The following is a 23822-nucleotide window of genomic DNA, read 5'->3' on the forward strand; positions in this document are numbered from 1 at the left end:
AGTGTTGATGTAAGCACAACCTCTTAACTAAGGGCCCGATTCATGGATGTGTTTGCAGAGTTCAAAGTGAATTTGTGCTGCTGAAAAGTGACTTTTGTCACGGATTTAAAGACACAGCAGACTCCTGACCAGGACTCTTTCCACTGGCCAGGGATGTGGCGCACAATAAAAACACTTTCAAGTTTATTAATTTCCGATTCTGCTTTGAGAAGGCAGCCAGCCCATCTCACATCCCCTTTGACGAACACCCCGTGTCGCAATGGACCATGAAGCAGGCCGGGGTGTAATAATGAAATATTTATTTATTTATTTTTAACTTCAAATGAAAATCAAACAGATTCAATATAGGGCAGCAATCACCCGTGTGGTGATAATTACACAGAAAAATGATAGGATACCTTAATTTAACTTTCTAACATCAGACATGTCAATGCAAAAATGAATGAAAGCAAGATTACTTTTTGGTAATACTTTTAAATGGCACAACTTGTATGCATTCCCCCTGCAACCCTGCCCCATGCCCATGTTAACCAAGTTTGGTGTGGGTGGAGGGGAGTAGCAATGAATCAGGTATACCAGGCAAAAATCAGATTGGAAATCCGACCTACCACCCCTGAATGGGAGGCCAAAATCGGATTGAACCCTTGAAACATGAGCAAAATGGCACTCGGAATTCACTGAATAGTTATTTTACATGTGCGGTTGAATGGATAAGAAAGGAACTTGTGTGGTAGTGCTAAAGAAGCAAAAAACTTACAAGCTACAAGGCAAGGTACTAAACAACAGGCATTTAAGTAAGAAAAATGACTTTGGGAAGGAAAACAGTGTGGCAAAAATCACACATGGCAGAATTGCAATTTCTTAGTTTTCACAGGTTTAAAAAGAGCAAACAACTTAAGAAATTAGCTAAACAGTCAAAAACGGAAATTGGTTACACTGATGATGTACACAGGCACATAACAGGTATGATATGTGAAAGTGTGTTCCATAGATGTGAGGCTAGGACCGGGAAACTAGTTCCACCAGCTCTTTTTAGGCTATACCTGGGCACCACCAGACAAGATGTGTTAGTAGATCAAGTCATTCTGGCCGACGATTTTAAAGTAAATTTATCCGTGAGATATGGTGGGGCTTGGTGGTTCAAAGCTTTTTAGGTAAGGTAGATGGTTTTTAAGTCAATTCTTTTTTGTAGGGAGAGCCATTTGTACAGTTTTCTGGTTGCAGAAATGTGCTCTCTTCTAGGTACATTTAATGCAGCTCTGAGTGCATTATTTTGCAAATCCTGCAGTTTGTTAATTATGGATTTGTTGGCACCTAAGTATAACCTATTGCAGTAGTCCACTTTGGACTGTATAAGTGCTCTGGACAATATAAGGCAGCTAGTGGAAGACAATAGGGGCCTGCAAGCCCTGATCAGCTTGCCAGTGAAGGCAGTGGCTGAAGCAGTCATATTTACTTGTTTGGTTAGGTTGGTATTGGCATCAAGGTAGAAGGCAAGTGTTTTTACTTTTTTGGCAATAGGTATGGTGTTCCCATCAATGAGGATGCTACTGTCTTGGGGCTAAGTTTCAGCAGGTTGTTGGGTGAGCCGACTTGGAGTAGTTCAGTCTTATCATCATTCAGTCAGAGGCCATGTGTGGCCATCCATGCCTGAATGATGGTGTAGACTTGGTTAATCCGGCAAACATCAGAGTCGTAGGTGCCTGATATAATTAGGAGTATCTGGGTGTCATCTGCATAGTTGGTGTAGGTGACACCCAGCCAGTCCAGTTTGTCGAATAAGGGCTTTGTAAAGATATTGTACAAACTGGGCGATACACAGGAGCCTTGTGGGACAGCACAGGTGATGGGGATCGGGTCGGCCATGGATGTGGGTGAGAAAACATGCATGGTTCCATTTGCGAGGCAGGATTGGTAACATGTGACAGCAGAATTGGAGAAGTGTGCGGCCGATGACAAGTTGCCACCTAGGACTTTATGGTCAACTAGATCAAAGGCTGCTGATAAGTCTAAGACGTAGGATGGCAACTCTACCTTTGTCTTTTAATTTGTCAATCTGACTTTTAAGGTCAATAAGGGCAGTTTCCGTTCCATGTTGGGGTCTGAACCCAGATTGATGGATTCCTAATAGTTGTTTTTTCTCTAGATAGTCGTAAATTTGCAGGTATGCAACTCAGTCTAAGATTTTCAGTAATACAGGGACAGTGGTGATCGGTCTCTAATTAGTGATTACAGAAAGATTTAGTGTTTGTTTCTTGAGTAATGGGAGAAGCGAAGATTGTTTCAGATTATTTGGGACTGAGTTGTTGGCGAATGAGGAATTTATTAGTTTGGTAATAAAAGGAGATACATCTCTGGCTGCATCTTGTATGATCTGAGCTGGGCAACTGTCACCTTTACAGTTAGATGGTTTAATTGATGCTATGATTTTTTGCACCTCGGTATGGATACATTGTTGTATTTGAAACCTGAGTTAAGGTGTGCAGACGATGGCATGATTGGACTGGTGAAATTACCGGAGGTAAATTGGTGCCCTTTGTTAGCTATTTTGGCTTGAAGCCCTGTAATTTTGTTGGATAGAGCATTTTGAATACTGCTGCACCACGGTTTGTCCTTGGTGCAGGTATCTACAAGTGGATTAGGGTTTTCTAATTCCTTCAAGATGTTAAATCATTCTCTAGTGCTGGATCCTGCCTGATTTATTCTGACATTGAAAGTTTCTTTTTTGGTACGGATAATCTCACTTTTATATGTAGCAGTGATGTTGGTTAGGTTAACTTTATTTTCCGCAGAGGGGGTCATTTATAAGAGTGTCTCAAGTTTTCTTTTTTCTGCACATAATAGTTTAAGTTCTGGGGTGAAGCTTCTGGGGAAGGGTGAAACTTACAAAATGCACTTGAGTTGGGCATTTTGGACAGCTAACCGGGTCTCTGGACAGCGGGACAAGGATCTGGTCAGTGTGCAGTGGCTGGGCTCTCCTTTAAGGGAACAGCAGGGCAACTGGATTTTGATCACAGTGGATAGCTGCGTGCATCAGCTGGGCAAAGACAGATCTGGTCACTGGATTCTCCCTAAGGGGTCCACAGCCTTTCCTCCTTTCTCCCTGAATTATTGGGAGTTTTTTGTAAGGTTTAATTCTGGATAGTGGTTCTGCCTGGATAGGAGGTTCTGCCTGGATCTGGATCAGCTACCTCTGGCCTGGCTCTGGAGTCTGCAGTCTTGCAGGGGAATTTTGAATGTTGAATGTCTGGATCTCTGGATTTTGAATGTCCTGAATTTTAAATGTCCTGACTCTCTCTATGCCTCCTCCTTTTATAAGCAGGATGACATCAGAGGATTTTTACTATCTGGGCAGAAATAACCTGGACATACCTCTAAAATGGGATAGGTCAGGCTGTGGATGTCGCTGCCTCCCTGCAAGTGTATTGGATCCAGGGAAGTGACATCAGTTCTAGTGTGGGTGTTTTATGATGTGCTTTGTTCACCTACGTTACTTTTGCCAAAAATAGTTATGAAACAAAAACCTTAGATTTACAATTGTTATCTTCATGAGAATCAGATCCCATATTTTGCAAGGAATATGCCATTTCAAACAGCAACTCTGTGTGATGCTTGTTTGCCCGTCTGGCACTCTTTTGCCATTTCTATGAAAAACATTTCACCTAAAATTCTACAAATGGCTACAAATAAGCCTAACAGTGTCAGGCATATTTCCATCAAATTTTACATCTGTGTCATGTACGCTTTCCCCAGAAATGCCCCTTTAATGCCATTCATGTCCCCCACATGCTAAGAAGACCCACATCGTCTACTCTTGCTGATACAAAAATTACATTAAAAACCATCATAATTTGACATTACTGCTTATTCAGATTACTGAAATAAATGTGTTAATGTAAAAAGTCTTTTAAATCAAATGGGCTGGCGTTGTTCCCAAATGTGGGCAGTATTTCCAACCCCCCCAGCCAAATGTCTTTTCCTAGTCAGCATGCCCAGAGGTTGTCATGACTCCTCCTTTGAAGTCCTTCAGTTTATGATATGATATGATATGGTATTTATAACGCGCCTATACACAAATGTTTCTAAGCCGCGACAGTTTGAATGCAGGGGATTTCACACTTCTGAGGGAAACACCTTGGTTGGAATCCCCCTTTGTTCCTGGGAGTATCTATGCCTTGCAGTCTGAGGCACACTGTAATTATCACACTTGTCAGTCCAAAGAACAGCATCCCTGCCTTGGCAGTATCAAATCACAGGGAGGGAAGCTGGTCTAACAGGAATGCCTGAGCTTTCAGCGAGGCTGTTGAAGTTCTTTTTGTGAGGAAAAATAAAATATACAGAGCAAAATATACCTATATGTTTGCAGCTTTTATTCCCAAAAGATGAGTTGTGTCTCTGTGCATTTTACAGTATTATTCCCGTTCAGCTTTCACAGTGTCATTTCACTGCTCTGCAAAGCAGAATAACACAGGTTCATTTTATTTTCTCATGTTCATTTAACAAAATGTGGTTTTCTTCGCATTTTGCTTTCTGAAAGCTTTCATAGCTCTGGTCAATTTCTACACACAGGAATATGTTTGAGAAATTGGTTCTTTGAAATTGACACCAGGCAAAGGAGAGAAAAGGCTTATTTGAAGTGCATTGCAAGTGTTAATTTGTTTCCAAAGTGAATGTTAGCCGTGCGGACTGAAATTAACTTGCTGCTTTTCACAGACTTATTTGACACAATAATGCTCTTGTGGGAGGGCTGGCCCTCATTTGATGGTGTTCCACCTGAATATAGATGGACATGGCTGTGTTTTACTAAAACCAAGCTGGGTGATGTTTAAAGATGCAAATTGCAACAGTGCAAGGTCATTTTAAACACAGAACATTTTCTTATGCAGTTGTATGTTTTTGAGATGGGGTAGTGGCTAGAACTTGATGTTTTAGTGCACCTCTCTGCAGGACTTCTGCATAGTTAAGGATTAATAGTTTCTCCTCCCAAAAATATTGCTGCCAAAACATTGATGCAAACCTGACTGCACACTCACTGCAGTTCACCTTGGAATCATGGTGTGTTCACCATGGCTCTCCTTAAAAAAACAAATTAAGGTGCTGTGATTAGTCTGTCAGTCAAAATGTTTCATTCAAAATGATTTCATTTAGCAGCAAAACAGACAAAATAACACGTGTAACAATAAAATCAATACATTACTAATAAAGTACACTACTGAATAAAATGTTCAGTCTCAGTGATAAAGGGGTAATCTCAGTTCCTACGTACAAAAGCTAATTAGCCGTAGGTGGCTTAATCACCAACAATGATCATAAAAATTGTCGCTCCACAGCATCAAGGGTCATAAGAGAGGAAATGGCCCGGACATCACTTGCATATCTTGCCATATTTCAATCTTTCACTTTCTAGATCCTCAAGGCAGGTCAAATGAACCACCTCCATAATTCCTTGAGAAATGCCAAATACCCCCTACAACCTGTTTCATTTTAGTGGCAATTTTCTCGATATGCTGTTACCGGTAATTTTAAAAAGAGAAGCTAACTCCTAAATAATCAAAATGATTAAACATTTCTAATTTAAAATCTTCAATATAAAATGAGCATGGGTTCCTTCTGGGATGATAGTACATCAAAACCTTTGACTTTTCAGTAGTAGACATATGCAACAAAGTCATACAATTGTTATAGGTATTTAGAAGAGCGTGTAGAGCTGATGGAGTTTGCCCAATAAGTTAACATAATCAGTGTATGATAAACAATGAAAATACATTATAGCATTTTGCAGGGTATCTATTGTGTGTATAACTAAGCTGTACTCAAGGCATGTGGGATACAGATTAAAAAGGAGTGGCACAAAAACACAACCATGCTTAACTTCCTGGGATATCACAAAGACTTTGTTTTATAATACTTAGTTTGATGTCTCACAAAGGATGCAGTGTTCCAATGAGTCTGAACTACTAGACTTAACATCTTATCATTTCAACCCCTTTTTTAACAGAAAAGTGTGATAACAGACCCCTATTATCAACTTCAAAGACCATGGACATGTCCATAAATTCCAAATAAAGAGATTACTTTGTGGCCTTATGCTACTTGTCCAAAATCAAAGTCAAATGTAGGGATTGATCTGTGGTTGCTAAGGAATCATGAACGCCTAAATGTAGGTCTGATAGAATATTGCTTTCCTCTGACCAAATGGCTAGTTTTTCCACCAGAAAGTTCCCAAATATCTTGGAAGATACATTAGTTAGGAAGATTGGTCTACAACAGTTTGGCATTTCATGGATGCGTTTTTTAAATCTAGGTATGATAATCAATATTAGCAAGGTTGAAGATAACTTCCTTGACAACAGTGCAGCTCTTAAACATTCTCCAATAATACTGACAACATAAACTCATCAGATCTATACAAGTTGTCTGGCAAAAATGCAGTCCTGGTGCTTTGGTTTCGACTATTTAGGATTGCATGTTATCTGCAGTTAGTTCCTATGTAAACCTTATTAATGGCTTATTGCTACCAGTATCAGAGGAGAACATTTGATAAATTTGATATTGACAGCCATAGGCATGTGAAAAATATTCAAACTACGTACCCCCAGATATGTTGTCCTATAAAGCATCCAAGATGCTATTATTAGCTGTGCCAGCAGACACCAGTCTCCAACTGTTCTTGCATCCTTGGCATCACAAGTATTTTGCAGGTCACCTGACTGAGTTTTGTCTGCATTTCCTTTGACCTATTCTGTGATTTCTCTATATTTAGCACTAGAGACAACCTCATTTTGTGTTGAATGTGTAAGACAACTTAGAAATATTCCTTTAGACAGTTTGCACTCCTTATCATACCCAATTGTCCCCTTCGTTTTTGATGGTTTGGATTGAATGGTTTTGTTAAGACAGAACAAACTATGACAGTAAAAGAAGAAATGGCATCCACAATTAATTATCGTACAATATCATACGGAAGGCATATAGAAATATTTCCAAGCATTCAACATTTCCTGTTTGTATTTAGTTTTAAATACATCTGACCATTTAATTCTTCTCCTAATATTGGTGACAACAATAGACCTATCTTGCTCAAAATCCTTTGAAAGTTATAGGTGCCTATCTACTATATTCACAGATAAGGGAATGTAAGTGATTTCAATCCGGCACACACTCAAGTCTCGCCCAGCATGTAGTGCACAACTGAAACCCTTATTGATTTTTATCTATAAATTCAATATTCTGAACGATATACCACTCATATCACTCCCTTCTCCTGAGACCCCCTCCGACCCCCCGGTCACACTGAACCAGGAATCAGGCTAATCACAGTATATTTTAATAGGTAAACAACAATTACCAAAGGGGTGACAGAACCCAGAATAATATCTTTAATACACTATGAATCAAGGAATGAGCACACAGAAACCAATGCAACAGAGAAAATAATACTTTTTTGTTGGTTTAGACAGATGGCACTATGGTTAAAGGTTCCCCCTGCAACACCCTTCAACCCCCCAGTAGGCAATTAAATAGATGTGAGGAGAGAGCAGGTATTCAGGAATAGTACAAGTCTGACAGAATATCAGTCCCACCTTCCCCCTTCAAACACAAGAGAAAAACGGAATTGACTTTTCAGCTGCCAGTTGGGCTTTTACATTGTCTTAAAATTTGACTGGGAAAAAACACCAAATGTGATCAAAAATACTTAAACTGTTATAACTTCCTATGGGAGCCACTTCGAACAGTTGCACAAAGTCACAAACAATGATTTAGTCCAAAGAAAGCATTTGAAGTCTCAAAGTCCAAATAAGAAACAATTTAAAGCTATTTCACGTGTGTAAAACCTTTCAAATTTTAAAATTGCAGCAAACTTTTCCTTGCAGGATTTTTGCCATAACGGGAGAATCACACAGAAGGAACTCACAGTCATGTGATCAGCGTAACAACACGCCTGCTGTGGATACTCAACTTCTTCAAATGAGAAATCAGTGCAAAAATAGTTCTAGCAAGACGATGGTTCTGAATTAGAGATGGGGTAGGTTTAAAATAGGGATCATACAATGCAAATATATTATGGATCAATGTTCTTCCTATTAATACTCACAGAATAATGTATTAATTGGACCGTCAGTTCTGGTCATGGATTGGGCAGGTCCACTGGCAAACTGGCACCTCTGGAGGGATTACAGTCAGCGGCGCGGTTCTGGTCAAGTTGGGACTGCACCTCAGACTGTAGTTGGAAAGGCCCTTTCTGGTGACTGGACGCGGTAGATAGCCAGATACAAGTTTTCAGTGGGCAAGCCTAGTGGTAACCAGCCAAGCTGAATTAAACGTAAATCCCTTCAGGTTTGGGATTTTTGCAATTGGGTCAGTCTAGCAATACTTTTAAATGCTAGAGCTTGGATTCTGCAATGAAATCTGGATCTCTCAAAGAATTCTGGAGTCAGCTACACAATGAAAAGTTCTGCAATAAGGTGCTGCACAAGCATCTGGATGGGTTCTGGAAGCAGTGTTTATAGAGTTGAGTTCAGATGACCTTCCTATATTTATTCATTATACATTTTATGGCATGGACAGAACTTAAGAACAGGCATGCACTCCATTTTGGTTGGCAGCTTAAACAGAGCTGTCATCTAATGACAGGATTTGGGAAATCCAACCTGAATTTTTACTCAAAACATAATTTTGCACAAATGTACATTTGCTCCATTATGTACCCTCACAAAATTAGACACATGTTTTTCACATTTGACTGTCTACATTTACATCCAATTTCCATCTTTGTGAGATCTGTATTGGTAATTTTATGGATTTTCATCAATTTTACCCAGAACACTTTGGATTCATTATTTCTAATCCGTTACACCTCTGGGCACTGATCAGTGGATTGTCTACATACCATTTTAAGCTTTCAACATTCATAGTTTTGCCACAATCAGCATTTTAGTGTATCTTTGGTTCATTATGTAGTAAAAACTCCTACCACTTCTTCAACTGTCTAGCATGAGTTCAGACTTATAAGTTTGTATTTTTCACTTGCCTACTTATTTTGGCTGTTGTGTTAAATGTCATGAAGTTCTTAGGCAAAAACAAGTAATTTCCATTCACATCCAGTCCAGGTTTTTTTTTCTCTTGCTTCCCAAACTGAGCAGATGTCCAGTCCTTTGAAGTTCCCTGAGGACCTCCCCCACTTCCTGCTCCTCCTGGTAGAGGGCAATTCTCAGCATGTCCTTTGCTGTTTGATTAGTCAGCAGACAAATATCTAATGCAAATTCTTTGAGTGGCTTGCTGGGATTATGTGTGACCCATTAACAGCCATTAGTCTTCCTGTTCTCAAGGAAGTGTCAACAGGAGATGTCATTTTTCCCAGGACAGGCCCTGTCAGATCAGAGTTCACATGTGGATTGGCTTCAGACTGGGCTCTGTGACATTACATTATTTTCAGTTCGCATATAAAATATAAGTACAGACTATAAAGAATGTAACCATTTAAAGGAATTAGCCCTTCACCAACATACTTGAAATAGTAGATTTTGCAACTTTTCAGGACAGAAAAATACATCTAAGATAAGTTTTACATTCAATTTCTTTTGGCAGATGTCAGGCTTTGATGCCTGGGTTCCTCTGACTGGCTTGAGGATCCATTATTCCAGCAGACTCCCCTTTCCTTCACTGGGGAAAATAACTGAATTTAGCACCAAAACAGCACTTTGAAGGTTGCCCTTGATTAGGAAACTGTATTTAGGGGCATTTTGGGATTTTAGCCATTCTGTGGGTTTGTTTCCAGTGACAGATGACAGATGACAGGTGACAGCGGTGATGCCTGCTTTTACACCACTTTGCTGGTGTATTTTGCAGGGCATGTAGCCTCATGTATGGGTTGTGAACTCTGCGCAATTTTGCAAACTTAGTGCGCACAGCGGTTGGCAATTTCCTTTTCCCCATTGGCAAAGGGGTGCAGTGTGGCACAGTTGCGTGGATAAAAAGACTCCACAGGAACATGATCAATTTCAGGTGTTATGATCACCTCAAAGTTCCTAACCTTGCTTCAATATTCAAGTATCTAAGTATTATTATCAATTGGTGTTGATGGTGTCCTAATAAAAGTGCCTTTCACAGGAATATTCTTCATAAACCACCCATTTAAAAAAACAAAAAGGTTCTTCCTTTGTTTGTTAAAACTTTCTTACACACACCATTGTACATATTAAAAATCAGATATTTACTACCATTGCTAAAAGTGACTGATACAACTTGAAAGTTAGTTGTTGATTGAAACAAGGGACCAACAGTAGCCTCATTGTTGTTGACTCAAAGGCTATTAAAATACCTATAATATTAACTTTATCATATATGGTGGCTCCTACATTAAAGTTATTATTTAGTTATACCCATCTAAATAGGTTATATCAAATGGAATTTCCTATGCTGGGTAACCTGAACAGTTAAGGAGTACATTCCTGATTTGTTTAACCTGTGGTCCAGATGTCAATAAAGCAAGTGTCAATCAAGCAGGTGAAACAGAGTCCAATGAATTTCAGACACTCTCACTGTCGTATCTACAGATAGGGTTTAACAAACCAGTTAAACACTATCTCTAGATGCAACATTGAGAGTGTTTTCACCATATATCAGCATGTGTGAGATATATACTGTTTTCAAGGGTACTTTGGCAACAAGGGTTATGCTGAAAAGTTGTATTTTGTATGAGGGATAACAAGAAGAAGGATCATGCACATGTTTGATTTGATTCAACATAAAAATGCATCTTTACAATTCTACATGTATTTCACATGTAGTTTGGTTTTTCACTATGGAAATCCTTTTTTTCCTTAGCAATGTTTTGCAAAATTATGATTTAATAGTGAGATTAACGCAAAGGGTCACATAGCTTTGAAAGAAGATTACCCAGGTCACATGCTTGCATCATTGTAATATATACAAAGTAAGTCTTTATTTGCAGGTGAAAGCACATTGTAATCTTTAAAAAACAGTGCACAAATCCTAAATCTTAATGCAATTAAAACATGTGCAGAGGTTGATTTTTTGTATTTCCATTACTGAACAGGCAGAGTGAAGCAGTATGTTCGGTGCATTGGAGGAGCTGCCTCTGCGTTCGTAGACTCAGTCATTGAGTCTTTTCACTATTTTCATTGTAAAGGAAGATCCAACTGCTTCTTATACTCCTGCACCTAGTGGAGCGGTGTGGAGTGAAGCAGAGTGTTCAGTTTTCCGTGGCTCCGGGTGGAGGAGTCAGTTATCTGATTAAATGGATCAACCCTATTCATCACAACGGCACAGAGCTTTCAAATCATCCTACTGGCCTGCTCCAAAATAAGTTTAAAATAGTTTCAATAACTGCATGCTAGACTGCAACAACACCGTACGGATGGTTAACTAGACTCTCCTAATAAAAACACAGAAGTTTGGCTGTAATTGGCTAGCATCTGTTTAAATAGGCAGGAACTTTTCCCCATGTCTGAAAAGGCATTTATATTTGTTGGTTCAAAGCTTTTCTGCAGTGCCTACCTAATTATAACCCTCCTAGCCGCAGCGGTGGCTGCGGGGCTTGGACCCTTTGAGCCACAGAAGTTTATTTCGCAAATGTTACATCAGTTACATCAGTCCACTTTGTGCTATGTTGACTGCAAGGCTATGACCCTTTGATCCACAGGGATTGACTCTACCAATTGTGACTAAAATACTGGGAGCAGCGGTAACTGCATAGCTATGACCCCTTGATCACATCGTGAAATGTGACTAGTGGGAGCTTGCTGTCTTAATCTTGAATTCGGTATTCTCTTGTATGTCTACTACATTGACTATGAAATTGACATTCAACTGTTTGTTGTGGAGGTACGCCTAGTTTTGCGCTAAATAATCATATGTGTGCTTATAATGAAATCTGGCAAACTCTTTTTTATTTTTTATTTTGAAACAGTGGTGAGTTTCCAATAGGCAAATGAAGGGGCAACAAGAAGTGTAACCTGAGGTGTAATAATAAAAAAGTGTTATATAAGGAAGTCATTATTAACATCCAAAATGAAAGAACAAACACAGCAACCCAAGGTCAGGGAACAATTACCAAATTTTTTCCACAAATACAAAAACAAAACTTTAACCAAATAGTGGCAACTAACCATTCAATCATGGATTCATCAATGAGGAATATGCATGTAGGACAGCAAGTGACCTCAGAAGTCTTCGGCCAGTATTAAGAGAGGTTGAGAGAAGGCCCAATAGAGCCCTCAAGACTGAGAGCGTTGCCCAGAATATTTGAATCCTTTGGGGAAGTACCGGCGGAAGAGAAAATGTACTCAACAAACAATATGATCTTAACGTAGAAAGATCTATTTACATCTTCACATTCAATGGGAGAGACCATCCATGATCAAACAGATGAGGGCTTCATACATATCCAACACTGTCCTCAGGATTCCAAGCACAGCCACTCAATTAACTCATTGTTGAGTCCATTACAACCAAAGCCGAGCAAACAAATTGACAACTCCTCAAACCCCACTGAGGTTGGAGCAAAAAAGCTGTACCAAGGAGCTAAGGGACAGTCTGTTAATAGCCTTTAATGTAGTCCTACAATCATTCATACGACTCTATGATACACTGGTGTCGGAAGTACGTTCAAATTCAACATCCCTGAACGAGCTAAAAACATTGATTATCTCAGAAATTATAAATGGAAGAAAATGTCCTTTGGTCCAACAGAAGGAGGTTCAAACTTCCCCTAAAAGGAATCCATTGGAAAAAGAAGCAGGGAGGCTGTATAATGCAGAGGAAAGCATTACCAAGCAAGAATCATCAGACAACAAAACTTGCATAGGCAAGGTGAATCTCACACCAGTGGAGCGATATGAGACATAGCATTAAGGCAATCGTGGCAGACCTAAATTAGCACACAAAGTGAAGGCCAACACAGAACTCAAAGCGACCACAACTCGAACAACCTGCACGAACTACGATCCGACCTGTGACAAAAAGGCGCCAAATGACAAACTAGATGGCGTCAACAGCAATGTCACATTAATTCGGAGTCAGCTGGAGAAGACCACGAACAGGATTATCGAAGCAGAGACAAGGATCAGCACAACCGAAGAGACACTTGAGGCACTGCAGAAAACAGTGACCAATATGTCCAAGGACTTGGGAACAGTCCAACTGAAGTGTGCGGACCTTGAGGCGAGGTCACGCTGTAATAGCATACACGAGTAGGGGTCCCGGAAGACGTACTTTAAGGCCCGATGGAACTAGCGGTTGAAGAATTACTTAAAGAGCTGCTGGGAGATCCTGTATGGTTGCAATGTTTGTTGTCGAACGTGCACACAGATAGCTTGCCGCACACCCCAAGCTGGGCACCTACCCAAGGCCAGTAATTGCTAGACTTATGAACTACAGGGACAGAGACTTGGTGCTAAGAGCGCAAGAGACAAGCAGGAACTGAAAGTGGGATCCAATGTGGTCCGCATATTCCCGGATTACACCCTGGCTCTGCAACAAGAAAGGCGATCATTCACCAGGGTAAATAAAATGCTACCTGAGCGAGTGACAACCTATGCAATGCTGCACGCAATACAAGAATAAGATCTATTTTTTTACGTTCCCCGAAGAAGCAGTCACCTTTGTTGAAACTAACATTCCCTTGCTGAATCAACAGAACCTGGAAGTGATAAAGAGCACCTGTTAAGCCCTGCAATGAGAGAACTGAACTACATCGATCTATTGAGGGCCGTATAGGTTTGTACTAGCATCCATGAGCTGCACCTCAGACACTGTTCTAGAAGATTCACATGGAGGAATCGTGTACCGGCTTACCACTGATAGGCATGTTTAATATGTGTGCTAGTAACTTAAATTAGATCAGACACCGTAGAAATAAGAAGCTAGCATAAGTCGCAGACCACGGCCACCACTGAAGCGGCCCCCCACATGCGAGTCCATGAGTTAGAAAATTGGTTGAGGGAGGGGGTTGAGGGAGGGGGCAGTGGGTATTACATAGTTGAAGTTCGGGGAACTATGAGGGCAGGGTGGAGGGACAGGGCAACAGTTTGGGTGTTAAAGATAAAAAATACACACAAAAAGATGGCAATACGTTACAGCATAAGGCACGATGTATGCTGGAGTATGAAAGCATGGATGCAAAGAAGTGAACTAGATGGATAATAAGAACCACATAGAGATAAAAATGATGAGCTGGAATGTCAGAGGGCTTGGAATGCCTGTGAAAGCATGAAAAGTTATGGCATATGTCAACAGAATAGGGGCACAGGTAATATATCTGCAAGAAATGCATTTGTTGGGTCACCAGGCACAGAGGTTTGCACCGTTTTGGGGGAACATGGTGCAAACACATCCTACACTGGTAGAGTCCGGGGGGTTATGATACTGTTACATAGAACAATGCCTTTTATGCATCTCGTGATGCGATATGACCCGAATGGTAGATATGTACTGGTGCATGGCAAGCTAGGTACTACCGAAGTCCGACTGATCAACGTATAAGGCCCCAATATTGATGATCTGGAGTACTATACCGAGGTCTTCCAGGAATGCGCTAAATACCCAACTGCCCATATTATTTGTGGGGGGACTTCAACATCATATTAGACGTGGACCTGGACCGGACGTCGAGTTCCCCTAGATCCCTAACTAGCCATCCCGCGTAATACGCACACATATTACAGACTTAAGCCTGAAAGACGCTTGGCGATCCTTACACGGACCCAAGCGGGCATACACCTTTTACTCGTCAGTTCACAATATTCACTCCAGAATCAACCTATGGTTAGTGTCACAGAGGGTCTTGGGCTGGGTAACAGAAGCCACAATTCTACTTAGAACAGTGTCTGACCACTCACTACTGTCGGTGGCGGTTCGTGAAGCTCCACCGCAAAGAATACTATGGCAATTTAAAGCCATGGCATTGGCTGACCCAGTATACAAGACTAGCCTAGCGCAGCACATCACTGATTACTTTGAACACAGTGACGGGCCTGTCAACAGTCAGGCAGTCCTATGACAGTCATTCAGAGTTTACATTAGGGCCGCTGCTATGTCCACAGAATTCGGAGTACTCAGGGACATATGTAGGGAACTAGGGAAAAAAGAGGAATAGATAGCTAGACTCCAAGAGCGATATGCGAATACCCTTACAGCACAGACAGCGGCCGCTATCAAAACACTGATAGACGAATTTCGTGCAGCAGCAGACCGTGAACTGCACTATTTCAATAGGCCAGCAGCTGCTCGAATGTATGGCAAACAGGAAAGACCGGGTAAACATACACATGTAAGCATCCTGTGTATAACTAGGGGTAATGGAGTGGTTGTGACAAATCAGGAGGACATTGGCAGAGTCTTCTATAACTTTTATGCTAAGCTGTACTACCCCCCAAAGCTCAGCTACTGAAGCTGAAATAGTTTTCTAGCTAAAATTCCCACCACACTCCTATCCGATGAAACAAGAGATGATCTGGATGGTCCCCTGACATTAAGCCAGATAAAAGAGGCCATAAAGTCTCTAGCAAGCGGGAAAGTACCCAGCACTGATGGTCTAGGAGCCGAATTCTACAAAGAATTTGCAGAGATATTGACACCCCGCCTCCATGCGGTTTGGACCGAGGCATTAGAAACTGGCAAGCTGCCTGGTACAACTTGCAAAGCGGTCAGAACCCTACTACTCAAACCTGGAAAGCAACCTGAGGACTGTGGCTCCTACCGCCCGTTATCACACATAAAAATGGACGCAAAAGTATTTGCGAAGATACTAGCTACGCGCCTCAACCCCTTAATGCCACATATTGTTCATAAGGACCAAGCTGCGTTTGTACAGGGAAGATCCACGGCCTATAATATCCACCAATGGGATAATATTCTGTTGAAAATACCGATGGGATCGCAATTGCTCTGGACATGCAAAATTCCTTCGACACCATGTATTGGCCCTTCCTGTTCAGAGTCCTAAACAATAATGGGTTTGGACCAAACTTCATACAGTGGGTCTGCATTCTTTACAGAGAACCATACGCGAGAGTATGAGTAAATGGGAACCTATAATCAATATCTAAACTCACTGGGGGCACAAGACAAGGCTGCCCACTGTCACCATTACTATTTGCCCTGCTGATTGAACTGATAGCAGATCTATTGAGTGCAAAGTTTAGCAGAGCTGGGATACCAATGATTGGAAGGGTGGAGCTTATAACTCTATATACCGATGATATATGTTATATGTGAGGGACCCAGAGATACACCTGCAGCGGATACTAAGAGCAGTACAGAAGTTCAGGAAATGCTCTGGCCTAAGGTTGAATACTGCAAAGTCAGAGAACCAGCAGAATTGCATGGACTCAAATGGGTACCGCAAAAGGTGAAATATTTGGGAGCCTATATAGAATGCACAGCACAACTCGCATGCACCCTGAATTATGATGAACTCTCTGACACGCTTTCCGCCCAAGCTTGCCCGATGGAACCACTTGCCAATTTCACTTATGGGTCATTTATCGTTGATTAAAATGATCATACTCCCCAGGTTTTTCTATTTGTTTAGTACGGTGTCTGTATGGCCACAGAGATCCTTCTTCACCAAAATAAAAGGAGCATGCTCGTCCTTCATATGGAATGGACATTCAAGGATGAGCTGGAAATGGATTACTGCACCATATGAACAGGGGGGACTGGCAGCCCCTGATTTCGAGCTATATTTCTTCTCAGCACATGCCTATTATGCAATATACCGCACCAAATGAGGACCAATGCGCCACATACGAAAATTGAAACACAAGGGGAGGCCCCCACAAGGCTCATACACAAATTGGCTACAGGGGGGTTGAGGAACAACAATTACATAGACCCAACACTGGTAACATGTAGAGCATGGTCCAGACTACCGGGTAACCCCAGACACAAAGTGTTATATAATCCTGGTATGTCTTTATGGGAAGCACCGTACATACCTCCGACACAAGATGCAACGCTGGCCACACACTGGAGAGATAGGGGCATAATCCACTTCGGAGACTTGTATGTCGATAAACAATTAATTTGCTGGGAAGAAATCAAAACAATTGCAGATGACAAGCCGATGCAGAAGCTGCAATACCCTAGGCTGTGTTAGGCTATAGGTAATTTACGGGATGGTTTCCCTGTAGAACCCCGACTACACCCGAGCCTGGGGTATCTACTCTCTCCTAGCACAGTCAAGAAATCGGCATCTACACTATACCAAATCATCCTCACAACCAGGGAAACCCAGACCTCAAAGTTAAAGGAGAGTGGGAACATGACCTGGGAACCACTTTTACTGATGCACAATGGTCAAAAATATGTAGGTTGAGAAGAAACATGGGTAAGTCTCTCGTAACCAGGACTAATGTCTGGCAGAGGGACTCCCAGGACCCCCCTTGTTAAATCTGAGAAGAAACATATCTCATAACTCCAGATACCGCCTGATACACTATAAGATAGTGAACAGGATCCACTATACCCCGACCCGACTCAAAAGCATATATCCCTTGACATCAGGACAGTGCCCAAGATGTGGAACGAACAGGCCGGCATACCACACATGTTGTGGTCATGCGTAAGACCTGCTGAATATTGGTAAGATGTGTGTGGAGCGCTTGATGAGATGTTTGACATGCCCATAAACTGGGACACGGCGGTGTGTGTGTTGGACGCAGTGTGCAAAATGAGCCAGGTTCAGCGCACATTTTTAAACCTGAGTTTATTATTGGCGAAGCAAGCAATATTATTACGATGGAAGAACAAAGAACCTCCAGCGCTGAGTGATTGGGTAACGATTATGATGTGGGTGAATTACAACAAAGAGGTAACTCTAGCCTGCAACCAATGACAAACTGCCCAAAAGATATGGGGGAAGGGTCCAGGCAACATTTTGTGGATAAAAGTGAAAATGAAGATGAATAGGTAGAACAGTGAAATTTTAAAAAAATGTACTCCAGTTATGTATTGAAATGAACAACTGTAACAATACATGATGCAAATGAAAGCAATGTACTTTGGTAACTGTGCAAGGTAAATAAAAGTTAAATTAAAAAAAACATCTTTCTGCAGTCTTCTGGACCAACTGAACACGTGAGCAAGATGAAGAGAATAGGAAAGATAGGGGGTGCTCTCCTCATTTGAACAGGACGTTTGACAGGGCGGAAATTTTGAACTGCATCATAAAAGTTAATAACTCTAGAGCCTGTGGCCTGGGTGGTATTGTGAATGATCTCTTAAAAGATAATATTCCCTTGTGGTAGGATATTCTATGTTGCTTCTTTGCTCAGGTACTGGACAGTATTGAAGTTCCACTGACTTAGCAACAAGCAGTACTTATTCCGATCACCAAGAAACAACCGCGGGATGCACCAACTTCCTGCAGACCAATTATTTTTCTCGATACATCTTCCAAAATATTTGCACATTTTGTCTTAAAAGAGGTGACCACCTGGGCAGAAACTATGGGGAGGCTTAATTCGATCCAGATGGGCTATAGGAAAAGATAGTCACTACATTCAGTGGCCTCATTTTATGGTCCTGTCTAGACCAAGCAGGCCTGGAACTGATAGAATCCTATATTTAGCAGTTCTAGATCTTTTGATAACGTAAACATGGATTTATTATCGGCCAAATAGTTTAAATGCACTTGCATGATGGATTATTAAGAATGCTACAACTACTGTATGAAAATAACAGTATGAATGTAAGGCTAAACTGTACAGGCGATATTTCCAGGGACATTGGATCAATTAGGGGTGAGCTGCACTGGGTATGCTGCCGATTTAATCCTATTGGATTTTAGGGCCACCCATTTTCAGCGATTCCTGAATGGAGTTACAGCCTTTCTAAATGATAATGGGTTTTTGCTTAATCCAGCCAAATCCAAGACCATTACATTTACCAACACAAGAAAGATTAAGAGTTACTAATGGACTATTTCCGACATAAAGGTACCTCATGTCGATACATTTATTTTTTTAGGGTTTCTCTTCACCAATCAAAAGACACACTTACACTTGGATCTCAGAATGCATGACAAAGTAAGAACTTGCACATGATGAAAAAGGTGAGATCAAGATTCTATGAGTTCTCTTTGGCACTTCTCCTAGAATTGTATAGGCTGAATGTCACCCCTATCATCCTGTATGGTGTGGAACTCAGGGATTTCAAAGACAGAAGATTTTTGTACTCTATAGAAGGTTACATTCTGAGAGAGGTTTTTAGCATGTCCTGGTTTGTTTTCATTAGTGTTATGCATCTTGAACTGGGTGTACAATCCTGGTAGTGCATATACCAATACAATTACTCGATACAATCACAGATGAAGAAAAACTGCAATATTACCTCACTTTAAGAAGCTCTATCTATCAAATTCAAATAAAGCAATCATAAATTTGAGTAGGAGATGCAGTGTGTACATGGACAAAATTGACCTGACTAACATAGGCAACTTGCAAGTCCTCAAGTCCACAGTTAAAAAATGGGACAGGGTTTGGTACATCCAAGATGTACAGAGACTAAAAAAGTATCAGACCTTGGATCATTTATATTTGCCTCTAAAAGAACTTGGACCCTATTTCAAGAGTTTTTCATCTGCAAAGTACAGACAATGGTACCTTAAATTTAGATTAACTTCCCTACCCACAATGGAGATATTAGGACCTCAACTAAACATTCCATCGGAGCTTTGATATTGTCATTTATGTACCTCTCGCATTCCAGAAACTTTACAGGCCAACCAGCCTGTTTCCTGCATGTCTTACTCTCACCGCGGCAGGTAGAATCCAGACGGCACGCCACACCACCCGATGCCACACCCTGCTTTGAAGTCAGAACAGGGAGACGGCACCACTACGAAAAGCTAACCCACATGGAGGAATACAAACTTGGATATGAGGTCGGGAATAGATGGCTCCACCTTATCGATGGACAACACGATTGATAATATGCAGTAAAATCACAGGTCCTGAAGAAGATGACTCGAAACTGGTCGACCCCCCCCCATTGTATGATATCCCTCAAGGGAGTTGGAGATATAATATATGTTCACTCAAAACCTCTTATTGTCGGAAATACCTACATCTAACAGGTGATCTTGTCAAGCTGCATCTGTTTAGAATAAATTGATTGCTGAACCTATAAAGTACCGGTACAATACAATTAACCAGTCCCAGTATACTGATTTGCCTGGATATTTTTAGAAATAATTTCTCTTTTCTTTTTCTGTTGAATCACAATATACCAACTCATCTGTACTGTATGCACACACTATTTTGGGGGGTGAATAAAGGGATACAGCACTATGCCGGCAGGAAATGCTTCCCCCTTGAAATGTTCACACAAAAATAGATCTGGTTCAACTCTTTGTTTTTTGCTTTTAACTATGTTTGCAATAGAATACTTTGTAGAGGCAGGGATAGACCCTCTCTACATTTTCCTATTAGACAGGCGGCACTCCAGCTCTGGCCTTGGGACAGCACTACCTTACAGGGATAGGGTGTGCTTCCTCCGAGGGATAGTGCTAGCATACACATTGAGTGTTTACTCTTGAATTACTCACAATATAAATATTAAAGATGTCCTACAGTTGTTCTTATGTGATCGAAAGTAGCTATATTTAACAGTATGACCAGCACCCTTTTAAGGTGTTTCCTTATCTTAAAAAAGTTCCCTGATTGTTGTTGGATATGGAATGTAATCACCAAGTGAAGGACAGAATAGTGGCCTTGGCGCCCTACATTCATTCCATGACAGCAGTGATAACGGAATCGTTATGGACCAGATTGATGACTGGTAGACACGTTTCTCTTCTGCTGGCACTGGTTGTGTTTTTAATAATAATTTTGGATTATTTGGACAGAGTGACTGCAGAGGGAAAACTGATTCTGGAGTCATGTACCTAACATTATTGTCTCATATTTTACAGTTTAACACTGAGGTAGAGATAGGTCGACGCAAAATGTTTCAGGATACGCAGCCCCTCTTTAAAGCAGCAAAGTTACATGTTAGAGTAGCGTGTGACATAATTTGGCTGCCCAGCCCCGGATGAAACAGATTTTTAGCCTATTTAGACAACTTCATGGGACTGTAGAATCATTTAAGAGTGTTTTAATGTGTTGATATTTTAAGGCTGGCATTATAGATTAGTCATTGAATGTGTTCTATAAGGTATCTTTTATGCTAATAATGCAACAATAAACATTCAAAAAAAAGAAAAACTATTACTGAGCAGGTCACCTTATTCAAAAATTTGGCCTGTGACTTTCTAGGGGCTGTGCTGTGGCCCAAATGATGTTCTGGCCCTCTAACGTGGATACATCAGTGTTGGCAGCATGCATAACACTCTCTGCACTATAGGTCTCTTACTGTAGATCAATTTTATTTGCTTTTCCTCAAGTACAGATCCCATAACATCAGAATCCTACTTGACTAAATGATGTTCTTAAAAGAACATCAGTGCCTACATCATGAATGATGCGATTTGACTGACTCTGTATCAGCCCTTTTGGCCATTCTGAGGTCATTGGCCTTCTTTAATATGAAAAAAATAACTTTAGTAGTCCTCATGGAAGTAAACTTTCAGCCATGTAGGCTTTTCAGAGGTCCATGCCATTTTCCGAATTCCATATGTTATAATATAATAAACAATCTGTGAACCTCTAAATGATGAAAAACAGACTGATGCTTGCTTGACAGGTGTTTGACTGGGCAGGTCTGAAATTCAATCTTACAATTCCCAACTTAACCTTATTTATTTGATCAACTTCAGAAGAATGAAAGGCTTAGTTCTTCTTATCCAGATTCCAAACTTGAAGGGTACACACGGATCTCTACAGAATACTGTCTAGTGTAGTCTATTGATATATCTAACTGCAGAGTTTAAAATGCTATCCTACTTGAATAACATTTACAGAGGCAGAAAACTTAATTTCTTCTTTCCAACCCCACCTTCCACCCTTAGCCAACCAAGTTCTTTTGTGCATGTTTTCCCAATGAATCAGCCAAACTTCTCCCCAACCACTCCAAAGAATATGGCATGTATGAGAAATTTGGGAATCTTCAGTTTAGAAGTAAAATCTGTGTGAATCTGCAGATCTGCCCACATCCCACCAGAAGTTTCACAGGAGTCCACAAATCATTTTTAGAAAGTTCATAGAGTCTTAGGGTATCATTATATGTTTGCCGGTCTGGTAAAATTGCCAGTAAAATTGCTGTTAATTCTGTAACTGGCAATTTTCCCATACAGGCAAACTACAAGTTTGTCAGTGGGAGTCACTGATTTACCTCCAGCAAAGAGCTGGACCTAAATCAGGAAGCCCACTGGCACAAAATAGCCGGTATTTCCAGCACCCATATTACTGGTGCCAGAAATACCAGCAGTCCCCTGCATGGAATCCTATTCGCCTCCATGGAATGAGGATTTACCGCCCTTTCCACCTCATGCAATATCCCAGAAATTCCAGGATATCAGGCGATGGAAATGGTAGGGTCAGTTTGCTGGTATACTGCCCGAATTGCTGGCGTCATACCATCACATTTGTAATGACCTCCTTTGTCCACACGTCCCTCCTATTTGCATCAGTCCTCCTTCTGGGTTCTCATTTTCAGATTTAGGTTTACCAGTGTGGGTCTTGATCAGGTGAGGACTTGTGTTCAATTCTTAAGAAACTGTTTTCTATTTTGTTTATTTTTGCTTTGTGCTCTGTTTCCCTCTATTCCAGGCACAGGACTAAATTAATGAGAAACCTAAGGCGTAGGTAATCTCCCAATTTTTTTTCTTTCGGGGGATTGATTTCTCAGAACAGTAGAAAATAGCAGACTATCTGTATCAGAGGTGAGAAAAAGATGACCCCTCTCTATGCCAGTTAGGGTCTGGATTGTTAGTGCTTTTACACTATTAGCATATTAACATCTATACATAATAATTGCCTTAATTCAATGTCACAATCCATATGTTCGACTGCAAAAAAGATTTTGATTATATTAGTAATACATGTTTAAATAACATTTTATTTAAACATGTATTACTAATATAACACAAATTAATTAATTAATGCAAATATTATGTATAGATGTTAATAAGCTAATAGTGTAAAAGCACTACCAATCCAGACCCTAATCTTTTTCTCACCTCCGATACTGATAGTCTGCTAAATTAATTAGGCCATTACAATTAGTGGGTTGCATATGTTCCAGTGAAAATAGATCTCTTAAATCTTACCAAAAAACCATTTATAGACTACAGGAAGCTGCTTATATTTTGGCCACTTGGCTTCAAGGACAAGCCAGTTCAACTGCATGATATGTGTTACAAGATCTGTTGTCCCTTTCTTTTGTGATAATAATTTTCTATCAGCTGATAACTTGACCAGCCACCCATTAAATATTTGAGTACAATTTTGTATGAAAGATGTCTTAATTCTATGGCCTTGTGCCATTTCCAGTATTTCTGGAGTCACCTATGAACCTGCATATCCCGTTAATAAAGAGATCCCAAATGCAGTTTGCGCTTGGGTTTTCTGAAATGTGGCTTAGCAACTAAGAAAAAGCAGTTGACACTGCATCAAACATATGCTAGACTTATTTCAATTTACACAGAATCTCTCTGGAAAGGCTAAAGGAATTAGTTGGTTAGCTGCAACCACAGTATTGGTTGGTGCGGCAACTGTGGCTCTACCAGCTCATGTGCTCTGTAGTAATATATATATATATATAGCGCTTTATAAGTATGTAGGAATATATATATAGCGCTTTATAATATTTAAAGCGCTTTAGAGTATATAGCGCTTCAAAAAATGTGATGGCATTTT

This window comes from Ambystoma mexicanum, chromosome 12, assembly GCF_040938575.1.
Source record: "Ambystoma mexicanum isolate Mex_15411 chromosome 12, UKY_AmexF1_1, whole genome shotgun sequence".
Lineage (NCBI taxonomy): Eukaryota > Metazoa > Chordata > Amphibia > Caudata > Ambystomatidae > Ambystoma > Ambystoma mexicanum.